The 15,505-nt window shown below is 37.8% G+C and overlaps 1 long non-coding RNA gene across 1 annotated transcript; it reads left to right on the forward strand.

The window, feature by feature from the left end:
- Window positions 1-3,115: 3,115 nt before the first annotated feature.
- On the forward strand, window positions 3,116-6,687 carry LOC136686020 (uncharacterized). The gene is made up of 3 exons (XR_010800270.1): window positions 3,116-3,195; window positions 5,267-5,381; window positions 6,604-6,687. It is a non-coding gene; the product is annotated as an uncharacterized lncRNA (long non-coding RNA).
- Window positions 6,688-15,505: the final 8,818 nt, after the last annotated feature.

Raw genomic sequence — 15,505 nt, forward strand, 5'->3', positions numbered from 1 at the left:
TTGTCACAAGTGATGCGATGAGGGGTAATTAATTTGACCAAAGTTTAGCTGCAGCTGCTGCATTAATGCAGTCATTGTACAGGACGTAAGTGGAAAAGCAGGAACTGAATCATAAAGCTTTTCAATGAACCAGTCAATGTAGTATCCCATATTAATAGGAGACATTCAAAGAGGTTTTGGCATTTAGTAAGGATTTCAAATGGATGCTTCCTATTAGACATACAGCAGGCAATGCCAACTAAGTAGAATCAGATGTTATGGCTGGCCTTGGGATTGTCCAGGAGGAGCCAGAGGCAGAGACATTGCTTGCCCTGTTGCTATTGCAAATTTGAGGTTAATTAAGTGGATACAAAGATGAGATGAGATGAAACTGCTTTTACACACCTCTGAGATGTCACAGTATCTCCTAGAAAAAGTAAGAACAAACCCAGTAATAGTGTCCCAGTGATTTTTGGCTACTGTGCATAGTAGATTTATAGTGTACTCTAAAAGACCACCTCCAATGAAAACAAGTTTATTTACAAACAGTCAGCACAATGCCTGAGCATTTCTGCTTTTAAAAGCATTGTTTTTAAAACAGAGACTTAATTTCAGACTCAGACAGCCAGGATTTCTTATGTCACAAATTTAAACAGCCAGTCCTGTCGGTTTGTGCATTGGGGAGGGATGGTTGTGGTGTTTCACTGACCTGTAATATGGAGAATAGAGCCTCTATCGTTGCTACGTTACGTTGGTGAAAGGTAGAAAATCACCCCGTCCATCCCCCTCCCACTTGATTTCAGGATAGTGCTGTAAAAGTGAATTCCACTCTGCAACTGTAGGGGGAGCCCTGGAGCAAAAATACCAAAGCTTAACTAGGGGGAAAATAGACATGATGTGTATCTTTTAAAGAAGGATTTAGATTCAAATCTATTTAAAGGCCTGTTTATAAATGTTCTTCTTTAATGAACTGAGTGGGAGCTTGTCTCAAATCGCTTCAAATGTTATGCAGAAAGTGAGATAAATGTTTGTTAAAATTGTTTACAAAAATAAATGGGAGAGGCTTCCGGACTGTGTTGTGGAATAGATAATGATAACAGAGTAAGATAGTTTACTTCCTAATACAGAACAATACATAAAAAACACCACAGCAGTATATCTTCCCTACTATACTTCAGTGATGACAAAAGTCACCGTATACCCTCTCATTTACTTAGCAATCGTTCGACAAATCATCCTCTCCTCCAGTGATCACAGGAGGCTGTGACCTATTGTGTGACAGTGTATAGTCAGGCACCTTTTTCCTTCTTTTCAAGGTTTTTTTTTTTTCCCCTGACATCCCCAAAGCAGTCAGTTATGGCACGTGGAATAGAAAAGACAAAATGGTAGACGTTTCTTGCATTTGGCTCAGAAATATACTCCACCTCTCTCTCTCTCTCTCTCTCTCTCTCTCTCTCTCTCTCTCTCTCTCTCTCTCTCTCTCTCTCCCCTCCTCCCCTTTCATTCTTTTCAGTGGATAGAAATCAGCTGTAAGGCATGTGTCTCTCTTTTTCCACTCCTCTCTCGTCAATTCGAACTCGGGACATCCCACCCATCCTGCCCTTACTGGCTCCTTTTTTTTCCCTCTGAAGCTTTCTTCCCACATTTTCTGGCACACTCCTGATGTTGATGTGGCAGACAATTAGATGAGTCTTTAGAAGAGAGAGAGAGAGAGAGAGAGAGAGAGAGAGAGAGGGATGTGCTTGTTGGCCTATATTACGATTAACATGAATATTTTTTTCCCTCTCTCACACTCTTGATGTTGATGTGGCAGTCATAGGAGAGAGAGAGAGAGAGAGAGAGAATAATGAAAGAAAGGTCAGATATTTCTACTGATATGACATGACATTTTTCCCCCCTCCCCCAGCGTTTGTATTTGTCCACACAACTGCCTGTAAAATCAATGTAAGACACAGATCATAAGAAGTGATAAAATATACTAGAGTGGAAATCCCAACGTGTCATTTAAACATATATAAGAATAGAAATGTGAAATATTAGCTAGGGTTAATATAACACACATATATGCAGAGATGAGCCAAACATAATGTACGTTTTTAATGAGAGTTGATAAGATCAGTGAAGGGCACTGCTTATAGTAGTAGAAAATAGTTTAAATGAATGTAGAAACACTGACACTGAGCACAAACGCCCAATGGAAATAAGTAGAAACTACAGTGTCAGTGTGGTGTTCTAATATCTCTCACTCTATGACCTGTGACCTCCATTCTCATTTAGGCTTGACCTTTTATAACCCACAGGCTCCGCTGAAAATATCAGATTATATTTTAGCATGTAGCATCATTGCTCTGCAAACAAAAAAATACATATAATTTGGTGTATTAACTTACAGTGATGTTTTATGGTTCACTTCTACTTTCCTATTTTTATGGAGATATAACTTAAATTTATTGTTTTGCTACTTTTTTCTGTAACATAAATTTATTTACTGAGAACAAAGGAATGAACGGGTGAGAGAGAAAATACAGGAAAAAAAGAAAAGGACGGGCAGCAGACAGAAGTAGGCCTCATACAGCCACTCATCTTTCAGCACGAACACTGACCAATCAGACACCTTAAGGCAAGAGTCTGACTCCGCCCACCATCAGATATCCCAAGCCTGCTCAAGCAATGTCTCTTTTCTCCCATCTTTGTCCTTCCATATCAACCACAGGGCTGTATTTTTCACATGTTTACATTGTTTCTTATAGTAGTCTTCTGTGTATTTATTCCTTAGTGAGCACCAGATTCCTCTTTCTACAAAAACCTTATGATTTTAACAGCGCAGTGTCTCCTTTGATTAGCTCCACCCTGTTAGAACCCTTCCAAAAAAAAAAACTTCCTAAAACCCACAACACTGATATTTCTGATTTTCGTGTGTAATTAAGCACAGCACTTCCACTAGGGGGTGAAGCTTTGAAATACAAATCTCATCATTTTTGACTCCCACAAATGTAGTCACTATCTGCATTTTCCTGCCAGAACGACTTGATTCTGTTCGTATAAATAAAGCCACTGGTCCCAGGTCAGTTTTAGAAGCTAAAACATTGTGGTTAGAATGAAGGCTGAACTGATTTCAGGTCATACATTTGGACACAGCGGGGATTCCTCTGTGATTTGTCAGAATGGTTAAGTGACTCATGGGTGAAAACGAGAGAATGGAAAAGCAGGCAAGGGGTAAATTATTTGTATGGAGTTGTTTAAATGTGTATTGTTTGTATTATTTCATCATGTCATTCATATGGATATTCATTAATAATAATTTGTTTACTTATTTTGGTAGCTAGTTAGCCATTAGCGTATTTGCTACCGCTGTCATGGTAACTACCACAATTTTCCTCTCATTTTGCTATGACAATTTTGGGCTGCCTTCTATTGCTACTAATCATGAAAAAAAATGCAACAATTGTTAGGATTACTAAGAGTTAGCATGCTAGATCTAGCTAGCAAGATGTTTATGAAATTCACAGATTTCTTTCCAATATCATTTAATAATCAACACTCTCTGAAATAAGCAATTCTGTAGTTTTTTCTGATCATTCAGATCTTTTCTGACACAGCGCATCTGTCTCAAACTTATGTCAGTGCAGGTGGGACTATGCCACGCTGGCTGATGAACACTGAACTGCAGGCTTTTAAGGGATTTCTTTCTTTTTTTTTTTTAATGGGGATCCCCTCTGTGTATTTCCACCAGACCATGGGGTTTTTAAAGACCCTCATTTCCAAGGGCTCGGAAAGTCATAAAAGGATCATCGCATCATCTTCCCTTTTTACCTGTTTTCTGCAGCCTATTATCACACCAGGACTCAGTAAGAAGGTTTATGGGCAGTGGGGTTGGATAGGTGCAGGAAGGTCCTTGGGCACCTTTTGAAGTCTCTTGTTGCCTGTTAAGGGCCATGAGGGAAAGACAACACAGTGGGCCATGGTCCATAATCAGTGCTTTTAGGTTGGGTCAGTTAATGAAGGCTTCTGCTCAGGTAACTGACTAATTTCCTGCAGGCCCACAGGCCAGTGGCAGCTTCATACAGGCCTCAGCCTCTATGGTGTTCATGCTGCTAATGTGGTCATCAAGCTTTTGTAGGACGGATAATAAGCATGAGATAAACTGTGCTTTATGTTGTGTTAAGTGTCTTGAACCCACTGATCTCTACTGGTGGTTTTCTGGAATAAGACATTCATTCATTCATTATCTGTAACCGCTTATCCAGTTCAGGATCGTGGTGGGTCCAGAGCCTACCTGGAATCATTGGGCGCAAGGCTGGAATAAGACATAACAAAGCAAAAAGAAATATTTACAATCAAATGAAAATACAAATTCATTAATCCTCTGCTTCCTCTGAGGCAGTGGCTAAGACAGAGTGGAGGAGATAGCACATGATTGCTGCCTATGAGGAAGCAGAGCATTAATTTAGTACCTTCAGAGGCAGTAATCATAAATCAAGTGTGCAAAATGTACTTTAGAACCTGCCTCAGAGGCAGCAGAATTGTATTGTTTCTGCAGCTTCCACTGAGGCAGCAATTTAAACACAAATGTGCAGGAAAGTAATTCTTCAGAATGTGCCTCAGAGGCAGCAGAGCACTGCTGCTTCATCAGAAGCTGTTAAATTAACCCACATTTAAGCAAAACAAAATGCTGAGATCTTCGCAACATTTCTAACAAATTATAAAGCAGAACTAACTCTGCAATGAAATAAAAACAATACTGCAAATGTATTTCTTCCACTCCGGTTTCCTCCCACAGTCCAAAAACATGTTGGTATGTGGATTGGTGTCTCAAAAGTGTTACAGATAATAAATTAATGTACGAATGTTTTTTTTTCCAGAGTCATTTTTAGCAGTCAAAATATGGAAACCACAAGGGTCTAGGCAAAGCTTTACTGGTTTATAGTGTGGTATTTGGAAATCTGCCCAATGAATGCTAACCAAACAAATTCATCCCCACACGTTGGCTGGTAACCAATTACATTATTTCTGCCTTGAAGGCAGTGCTGCCTCCAGAACCATTTTGTGTGATGATTTTTGCACATAAGCTTAGCTGCTCAGCCTAGCTAACCACTAAGATGAATACCATGCTAACAGAGCTATTGCCACCCAAGGAAAGAACAACAAATTCAAATCATTGCCAAAGCTTGCCAGAATTTTTCATGAAGTTTGAAATTCAGTTTTCTTTCTGAATATAAGTCTTGCAAGCTCAAAAAAACGAACCATTCAGCTTTTGCTGATGCTTAAATATATGTATTTATGCTAGTTATTTTCCAGAGGAAACCCTTGCAAACATGGGGAGAACACACCAAACTCTTCACAGACAGTCAACTCACAACCCCAGGACCCTGGGACTGTGCACCACCGTGCCACCCATAATCGTAAGTTTAAGTTACTTGTTTTAAATGTTGATGATGGACCAAATAAAATGATGGCTATCAATTAATCTTAACTGGTCAACCCACCTAGCGGATAAGCTTTCTTTTTTTACCTAGACTGAGCACACTTTTTCATTTGTTGATAAGCTCTTTGTAGATTGATTTTTGTATCCACATTTTCACACAAACAGAAACAAAATACACAATATTTATCTTTTCATAATAATTAGCTAGTTATTATTAGCCGGGGTGAAACTGCCTCATGAATCTTAGTATATCGATTCATTTTTAGAGATTATAGAATAAATTTGGATTAGCCTTAGCCTTTAAAAGCAATCCTTGCAACTTCTCACCAAGGTAACCATGTTTACGTACTGATTTGCTTCCCCTAGCACATCAGTTCAATGTTAGCCTCAAAACAGCACAAAGAATATGTTCACCAACACCTATTAACATCGTTAGCACAAACAATAGAGTTGCTAAGTCTAGCTGAGCTGACACATGCACCTACCTGTGATCTTTTCCACAGAGGCAAGGGATTTTGTTCCCCAACAATAGACGGTTTCATTCCCCTAAGTGTTCCTAAAGTCCCTCTTACCCACTTAACAACAAGGACACCTACTGGTTCTTGGAACCCCATCAAACCAGTCTAAAGACCCCAAAATCCCATTAACCCACCAGGGCACCCAGCACGCTCCATCTCCCTATGCCTTGATCCTATGGTTTGTAAAATGGGCCGGTGGTCATAAAATAGAGGTAATTCTCAAAGTCCCTGCTATATCCTGAAATATCCGCTACTGTAAAAAGGCCCTGTTTGCGGTTCCTGACACGTGTACATTAACACATGTTAAAAACATAAAACATGCTTTCTTTCCAGCAGTTAACCTTGCCTTTATTCTTGTTTTTATTCAGAAAGACATACACTTTTCCCACAGTATTCGTTAGCAGAATTTTGTTTGCAAGTTTAAGACTTTAATCTGAGGACATTGTGGAGAAATTCAATGAATCAATGATTATCTGAACCGCTTATCCAATTCAGGGTCGCGGTAGGGTTCCGGAGCCTACTCAGAATCACTGGGCGCAAGGCGGGAACACACCCTGGAGGGGTCTGGAGAAATTCATTGCATGATTTTACTGATATTGTAAAAGTCGTTGAAGAAATATGTATAATTCCTGACTCCTGAGTAAGGCTACTGAGTTCATCTGAGAAAATATTTGTTTTCAGGAAAACAGATGTCTCTGTGCCCAAGACGACAGAACCCCTGCCTCCATTGGGCAAGACCAGACAAAACACAACCAAGTTGGTCAGTGAAAACACTGGAAATTCATTCTTTCTTTGTATTTTTGTCAGAAAATAATTAAAAAGTTAACTAGATAGATAGATAGATAGATAGATAGATAGATAGATAGATAGATAGATACTTTATTGATCCCCAGGGGAAATTCAAGAAACAAATCACAGGTTCATATATATTTTTTCTACTTTTTAAAATTATTCTGTATTGTATTTATTTAATTGTTTGTTTGTTTATTTATTTATCATTTTACAAAAAATCCAAACCTATCGGAAAATGGGGATTTTACATAAGAGCCCAAAAAACATAGCGGTGCCATAAAAGAAGCACATTTAGTTCCTAAAAAAGTATACATTAGAAAATAAAAAGTGAGAGTGAAAACCTGTATGAGTCATTTGAAAGATTCTTAGTATACCATTACCATTAATTACAAGTTTTTAAACAAACAAACCCAAAAAACAGCCTATTTAACAAAAGTGTTCCGTCTGCTCGTGTAAAAAATAGATTTTCCTGTGTGATTTTCAGCAAAACCAAAGATAGAATATAAGATTTATTACTTTGTTTAACTTGGACATGTGGCTTTTGTCTGCTGAAAATATCTTACCATAACATAATATTAGCAAAAACCATGAAATATAATGATAGTCGTATGAGAATAGGCCCAAATTTTCACACTGAATAAAAGAGGGATTTAAAAAAATGCTGTTAATTACATTATGTTCATATGTTTATAGCAGTAACTTATAATTGATGACATGTAACAGGTTAATTTCAGCTCAAATGAAAAAATACACAGGGAATTGAATTACAAAGCTATCAGAGAGGACAGAAAATGGTGGCCTGTTTGGACCATTATTTCCTGTCTCTGGGGTAGTCTCTTAGGTGATGGTAAAAACAGAGCCTCATTGGGCCTCAGGAATGGAAGAATGTAGTTTGAATAAGTTCATATTAACCACTGGTGTCAGTGTGATTCATACCTCAAATTCCAACAAGAATGATAATGTTTACATAATTTGTCACCTGTCCTATTAAAAACAATTATTATTTATAAGGCATGAGTCTGAAACATCATGATGCAGAGCCATTTTGGGAAATATTATTATGAAAAAAATAGGGAGTCCTTGTTGGAATTAAACCTTTTGTGTAATTACTATAGTCTCTTGCATTCCAAGAAAGGTGTGTTCCATTGTGTACAGCGAAGTAGGCCTGTATTTCACAAAAATATATGTTCTACTTTGAAGTTCAGAGTATTCTGCAATGGCTTTACATTCTGCAAATGGCTTTATGATGTAGAAAACTATAACCTGGTTCTTGAAGAAGTTTTATATTTAGCTTTTAATTTACAGTCAATGTCTGTGGCCTGTACAACAAAGTGAAATAATAAAAGAAATTTATTCTGAATAGTAATTTCAACCACCTCTTTTTTACTGTAGCACAATCAATCGTAACAAGACATAGACTTGTACCTGCTTTGATTATATCACTGTACACAAGTGGATGGGGGCAAAATATTAACCTCAAAATGTCATGTCTCATCACCTAAATCAGATCAAGTAAAAAAAGTCAGAAACTGACGTTCCCTTAAGAAATATATAATTGTAACAAATGTTGTAAGATTTCTGATTCAGGTATAATTTCGCAAGAACAGACCGTGTCATTGATGTAAGGCACCAAAAGCTATTTTAGTACTAATGGTGTCTCTTGTGGGGAATTTAAAAAAATAAAAAATGTTGTAGGAAAGACAATTTTTGCCATTTTTAATTTCAAGAGAATCCTGTCAAACTCTTAATATCTTTAATATATTTAGATACATCTTGCAACCAACAACTTTCTCACCTTCTTTACTCTCTTTTACACTACATTTGTCTCTCTCCTTTCCTCTACTTTCTCTTAACTCACTATCTTCTCCACTCCTCCATTCATTTCATCTTCTTTTACGCCCTTTTTTATTTTCCTCCTCAGTTTGTCTCTCCTGACGTTGTTTGGCTCATCACTATTACACTCCACTGAGAGGAGGAGAGACGTGGACAGAAAAAAGAGGGCAGGGAGAGAGAGAGAGAGAGAGAGAGAGAGAGAGAGAGAGAGAAAATAGTGAGAGTCTTGAGAGTGTGAAATAAAGAGGAAGAGCACAGTAGAGGTAGAGAGAGTGCATACAAGGAGGTAAGGGAAGGAAAAGCTAGAGCAAGGACAGAAATAGGAAAAGAAATAGAGAGAGAAAGAAGAAATACAGTAAGTTGTAAAGGAGAAGAGAGAGGGAGAGATAAAGAGAGAGAGCTGGTGGTCAGAATATTCAGGGTTGTTTGTGTACACTGTAATCTGCGTGAGGCTGAACGCTGCAGCCACGTCTGCGTAGCCTCTCATTTCGGGTTTATTTTCAGCCCTTTATTGGCCTGACTTTCCCTCTGCCAAGGCAAAGACAAGGCCTCAACAATTACATTGTGCTCTTTTCTGTCCCAGGACCTCTGACAGTCTCGGCCAGTCGACTGCTTTACTTTTTCCGACATCAAACGCTAAGGCTATTTTCTTACCGTATGAGGTTAATGGGTTTTTGGGGGTGCCTTGGAATTTGAACCTAAATTTAGTGAAAGCACACACATTATCTTGGAGTTTCATTTTGTAAATTCTTCCATTTCCTGTTAATGTTTCCAGGTCCTACATATTCTTGAGGATAGCACAGATGTGATGAGGAAAGCATGCTTTCATATGAAGTGTCATTTATCCATCCATCCATTATCTGTAACCGCTTATCCAATTTAGGGTCGCGGGGGGTCCAGAGCCTACCTGGAATCATTGGGCGCAAGGCGTGTCATTTACCCTTTATTTAAAATACTGTGCTAAAAGAGTGATTTGCTTGTTTCTACACATACTTTACATTTTTCTTACGCTCCAGCAACTATATGTACACTTTGTAGTTCTACAGTTACAGACTGTAGTCCATCTCTTGCTTTTAACATATTTTGCTCACTTTCCCCATGTTCTTTAATGGTCAGAGCTCCACAGAGCAGATATGATCTAATCTGATATGACCTTGGCCTAATGGTTAGAGGACCGGGCTTGGTTGCCGGTCTGATCCCCATGGCTGAAGTGCCCTTGAGCAAGGCACTGGCTCCCACTGGGGATGGCTGCCCACCGCCCCTAGTGCACTAGTGTGTGTGTGAAAGATATTTCCCCAAAAGGCCCACCACAATCATATCTGACCCACCACCAAAATCATTCCTGCTCTGTGGTGGTCCTGTGGGGGTCCTAGGTGAAAGGGCACTAACAATGTATTCTGAGCCCCAGTAGACTAGTGTCTGCATTTGTAGATCTATAAAGTGATTTTAAGGTTATCTAAGCTGTTATCTAATAAATGACATAATAAAAGTTTCTCTCTATTGTTCTGCGATTGCAACAGTGCTGTATGAATTACTAAGAAGTGCCCCTTTTTAATCATATTTATTCATATTGTTTGTGAGGTTTTTGAGTGCTTAAGTGGAATATCCTAAAGCTGTAAAAGAAAGGTGAGATAATTAGAGCCAATGAAGGTATACTGACCTGTTTGAGCCTGATTCCTGACTATAATGACCACCTGTGGTCTGTGGTCCAGGTGTACAGTTGTAAAGAGTCTGCTGCTAAAACCCCTAAAATATTCTGTTAAACACAGGAATGTGTTACAGTGGCATTAGGGGAAAAGGATATTTAATGGAGCAATAAATATTGAATTTAAGTTGGAATTGAAAATGAATATGAGACAGGAAAAATACAAGTGCAACTGTCTAGATTATTTTAAATGGGTTGCGGTGAAGTGTTCTGTGGTCTGACAAAATCAAAAATTGAAATTCTATTTAAAACTATGAATGCTGCTTCCTCTGGGCTAAAGAGGAGACAGACTGGTTTAAAGCACACTGTTCAAAAGCATGGGTGACTTACACTTCTGTAAAGGCACTGTTAATGCTGAACAATATATGCAGGTTCGGTGCAAGGCTGGAAGGGCCGTGTTTATTTTAGCAAGATAATGCCAAACCACATTCTTCATGCATTACAATAGAAAGGGGTTTTAGTAAGATTCCAGGTGCTAAATTAGAAGTGAAATGGGGAAAAAAACTATAATGGATACCTCAAACTACAACAAATATCCCAAACAAATTTTTAAAAATTAGGAGATGTCACACAATTGTAAACCTGCCCTTGTCCCAAATTTCTGGAATGTTTTGCTGGCATCAAGTTCAAAATGGTCAATACATTTTCAAACAACAATATATTTTCTAAGTTTCAATGCTTAAAATATAGTCGGTACTGCATTCTGTTTTTAGGTACTGCATTATTTTTTCCATAGAAACCCAGCATTTTTTTGCAAATGGGTTTGTACATTTGCTGTCTCTGCTCCACACAAAACTTTAAACCTGGTGTTTAAAAGCTCACGTGTATCGGCTTCAGAAAGTTTCATTTAATGAATTAATTAATCGTCTGTAACTGCTTATCCAATTCATGGTCACGGTGGGTCTGAAAATGAACTGGACAGGGCACTAGTCCATCACAAGGCACCACACATTCACACATGGACGGTTTTGAATAGTCAATCCATCTCCTGATACCTGTCTTTGGACCCTAGGACTGTGTGACAGAGACACATCCTGTTGAACCACTGTCCCTTCCGTCTCATTTCGTTTAACGGTCTATTTACAGTCTATATTACATAAGCTGTGACCGCACAATTGGACATATTTGTCCACAGTGACTGACCTTTAAAGTAGCTGAAATCACTCATTATAAAATGTGTTTATAAAAACCTTTGGACATGCAGTGTTAGGCCATGTGCTCTATAGAGGACATACTTCTTCATGATTGACCATTATTGTTTATTTACTGAATGTAAAATATTCTGAAAAAAAATAAATAACATAAAATGTGGCCTGTTTAAATGCATATGTTATATTTTATATAAATCCTTCCCACAGTGCTTTTTTTTTTAAAGACTGCCATATGAATTCCCATATGTGGTTATGTTATGCTCTGTAAATTCTCTAGCAGGATTCTTATTGAAGCGCACACAAATCTTTTCAGGTATTTTTGAAGAATCTCTGGAAATGGCTGTAGTACAAAAGACTATCAGATTTAAATGACAAATGATGCATATTGGTCCAAGTGGATGAGGTTCCAAACCCTCCTGAAAAGGCGGGCCAGCTTTCCGTAGTGTTGGCGTGTGAGAGATGTGGGATGAGAGAAAAATCTGAAACCTGGACCTTTTTTTTGGGGTCAGCTACTGGAAATCCAATCCCAGTCAAATCCAACCTATTAATAATTATCTCTAAATGTTACATTTGTATGAATGGATCAAACAAGTTATGACTATTTGAAATTTGAAGGATTTGGAATTCCAAATATTTTCATGTATTATTTATTGTCTGCTGGTGGAGAAGTTGATATTTTTTGCTCCAAAATCCAGCCACTAGCTTGGACTCCCCAAATCATAACATACTACCAAACCAAAAGGGTGAAGATTACCTCAGAGACACGAATTCATTCTCACTAGACAGCTCAATATGTTTAGAAGAGAATCCTAACCGGCCTAAATCTGTTTTGTTAGCTTAGGTATTAACAGGCGCTTGTGTTGGCAACAATGCTGAATGATGCTGAGAGAAGGAGCAAGGCAAGTTATTCTTGGCCATGGATGGGTGCAGCATTACCGGGGATTGAACTCACAATCTCCTGAGGGTAGGGCCAGCACTTAGGGTACTTGCACTACTTAGGATGAAGCAGTTGATCATTTAAACCTGAATCACCATTTGGACCTGTGTTCTCACTGCCTGGTGGGATAGTTATTCTTTACTCTTGAAAATAACTTTATTTTAAACACATAAAATATGCTAAAAGTGTTATTTCAAATGATGCCAATGACAAATTTTCAGTCCCCAAGAATGGTCTATTTAAATGTGGTTCTTCCATTATTTAACACAACTTAGTACTATATAGTACTATAGTACACAATATAGTACTAAGCAAAATTGCAATGAAACACAAATTTGGCATCTCCATTTTGTAAAAAAATTAATTAATTAAAAATAAATAAATAAATCATTTGAAAGGTATCTGAAAGAAGTGATGTTTGTGAAACAGAAGGAATCCAGCGATAAGATCACATGCCATATCTTTTATCCATTAAACTATGAAGACTACGTAGGTTTTCATCATCTAGGACTTGATCAAATATTTGTTCTGTCATCAGGTGATCACTGGTTCATTCTTCTGTGATGCCCCAACTATAATGGGCAAGAAGTCCTAGAAAGTTTAACTGGCCTCACTCTGTGGGTGGGTAGGATGGGCACGCCTCTACCCCTCTCTCTCTTGTCAGTGTGGTAGTTTGTTCAGGCATTTGTCAGCTAATGTGATACATCTGGTCAGTTTGCGTTCTGCTGAGGCACATTAACCTCTTCAGTTGCACTGCGTTAGTACCAGTTTAAAAAGGAGCAGTGAGTTGGCCTCACCTGTATTGGAGGACACACATGTTCAACCCCACCATCCAGAGGATGGTGACACTGTGTTTAATTGGGGTAGACATAATAATAGGTGGAATTACACAAATAAAATCTTTAAAAAACAAAACAAAAAAAAGTTAAATTATTATGCCAAAAAAGTATATTTTGGAGCATAACGATATTTTTGTTTTCTATTTAAAACATATATGTTCTTTGAATGTGTGTGTGAAGGAATGTGAGTGTGAAGGAATGTGAGTGTGAAGGAACTTCTAAAATACTTTCTAAAATATAACATGTTTATAACTTTAAACAATAAAAATCAAACCCCAGTCCATTGAAAACACAGTAACAAAAACAAGCAATTTCATTCGAAATGTTAAACAGAGGCTCATGACTATTTCTGGTACCACCCAAATGTGTAGAAAGGGAAATAAAGTATAAGTATAATGTATGGAATGGGCCTTTAGATGTACAATGTATAACCTGTGTTTTCATGACTGAGTGAATCTACAGGAAAAGTATATTCTTCTGTATATTTTTCAGTTGACCCTGCTGAACCTTTAAAGATTTAATTATTGAAATGAGTGTTTTTTAGACACTCCTCTTTCTGAATGTTTTTGTCAAGCATGTGCAGAGAAGCAGACCTTCTCCAAAGCTTTTCCTTCTTCATCCCTCTTTCTGGCTGGAGCAGATGGAGGTGGGAAGGGGCTGTGGATGATGGTGTAGAGGTGGGGGGAATTTGGGAGGGATTATACAGTGATATATGAATCTGGCTTTTTCCGATAGAGAGTGCCCAGACTGCAGAGCACAGTGCTGCGTGGCTCTAGAGAGAAACAAAGGGGTCCAGTGCTGTGTCCAGCAGGAGACTTCAAGTACTAACAAATGAAAAACCTGACCTACAAACAGAACCATTGGTGTTATTTTATTCTCCTCCATCTTGTCCTCTTATGTAGCTTTGTTCACGTACTTTTATAATCACTAATGTATATTTGTCAGACCCTACAATAGTTCTTAATGGGTTCTTTGCTATAAGCATTGTAGAAAATTTCTGTAATTGTGTCTTAAAGAACCTTTTTTAAAACTTGGCTATACCCAGTAAACAAGGAATATCCCTGGATGTTAAAAATAGGTCTAAAAGTAGTCTGTCCGTCAAGGACATATTTTAAACGTCAATGGACGTCCAAAATCCATCTTAATAAGTTAGTTAAGTGGTGACCAATCGATATCGATATTGATATTTTATACAAGCAATTAATTTAAGAACCAATTAATAACGTCAATGGACGTCCAAAATATGTCTAATAGTCGTCTTTTCAATGTCTGTGTTTGGACGCCTTTTCAACTTTCATTTTTAACCTTAAGAGAACGTTGATTAGACAGCAGTCATTACATTATTTCAACGTTGAATCAACGGCTAATTGTTTACTGGATAGCCATGCTTTAGCTAAGTATATCTGAGGAACCTCTATTAAAATGTGAAGTATTAAACCCTTTTTCCATAAGTTAACACAGTTCCCTGGGGTATTATAAAAAGGAATGTGAAATGCTTTTGTCAAAATACCACAAGGATCAAACCACAGCACAATTTGCATCTTTTCTAAACTAACCTATTCAGAATAATCAGTTTCAGGGCCTTTTGCTTCAAATTATAATGAGCCAAACATCACTCAGATACAAATGCAAAGCCTTGAGAGGCAAGGCATGTAGAAGAGAGGCAAGTCTGGTACCTTAACCTTGTTTCACAGTTGGGTTGTACTGGTAGTCTCCATATCCCCAAATGTATCCCCATATTTAGTCTAGGGGTAATTGCCTCATAGCAGCAAATTTCTTTGATGAGGTACAGATTAAGCAAAGCCACAATGTTACTTACAGTAGCAGGTCCCAAATACGCTCAAATACTGAGACTATAGATTGGTACAATCAATGTGCATTTGTATATACAGTCATAACTTCAGGAAAGAACATAAAAATTTCTATTTGGTTAATTAAAGATTGTAACAAACATTCAATTAACATTTATTTATTTATTTATTTGTCTTGAAATCACACTAGCGTCCAGTAATCACTACACCTTCTCCCCACATACACCGTGTGTATATTCTGTCAAGAAAGCTATACAGTCGGATAACTAACAGTGTCAAAGGGACATGCAGTAACAGCAGCAGCTCCCCCCAGGTCCTAGTAGGCCCAAGTTTCATAACATTGTTAATTTGGAGAGAGAACCTTTGTTGAAAATGAAAGAATTTGGGAGCAGGGTTGTATTAACAAGCTCTTTTGCTTTTGGTTTTTAATCTGTTTCATCACAATCATGCTATTTAATATACGAAGACAAGCCAGTCATGAGGCATTAAAAAGTATTGGTGATAATATATCAGAC

Source organism: Hoplias malabaricus, unplaced genomic scaffold, assembly GCF_029633855.1.
Source record: "Hoplias malabaricus isolate fHopMal1 unplaced genomic scaffold, fHopMal1.hap1 H_2, whole genome shotgun sequence".
NCBI classification, from domain to species: Eukaryota; Metazoa; Chordata; class Actinopteri; order Characiformes; family Erythrinidae; genus Hoplias; species Hoplias malabaricus.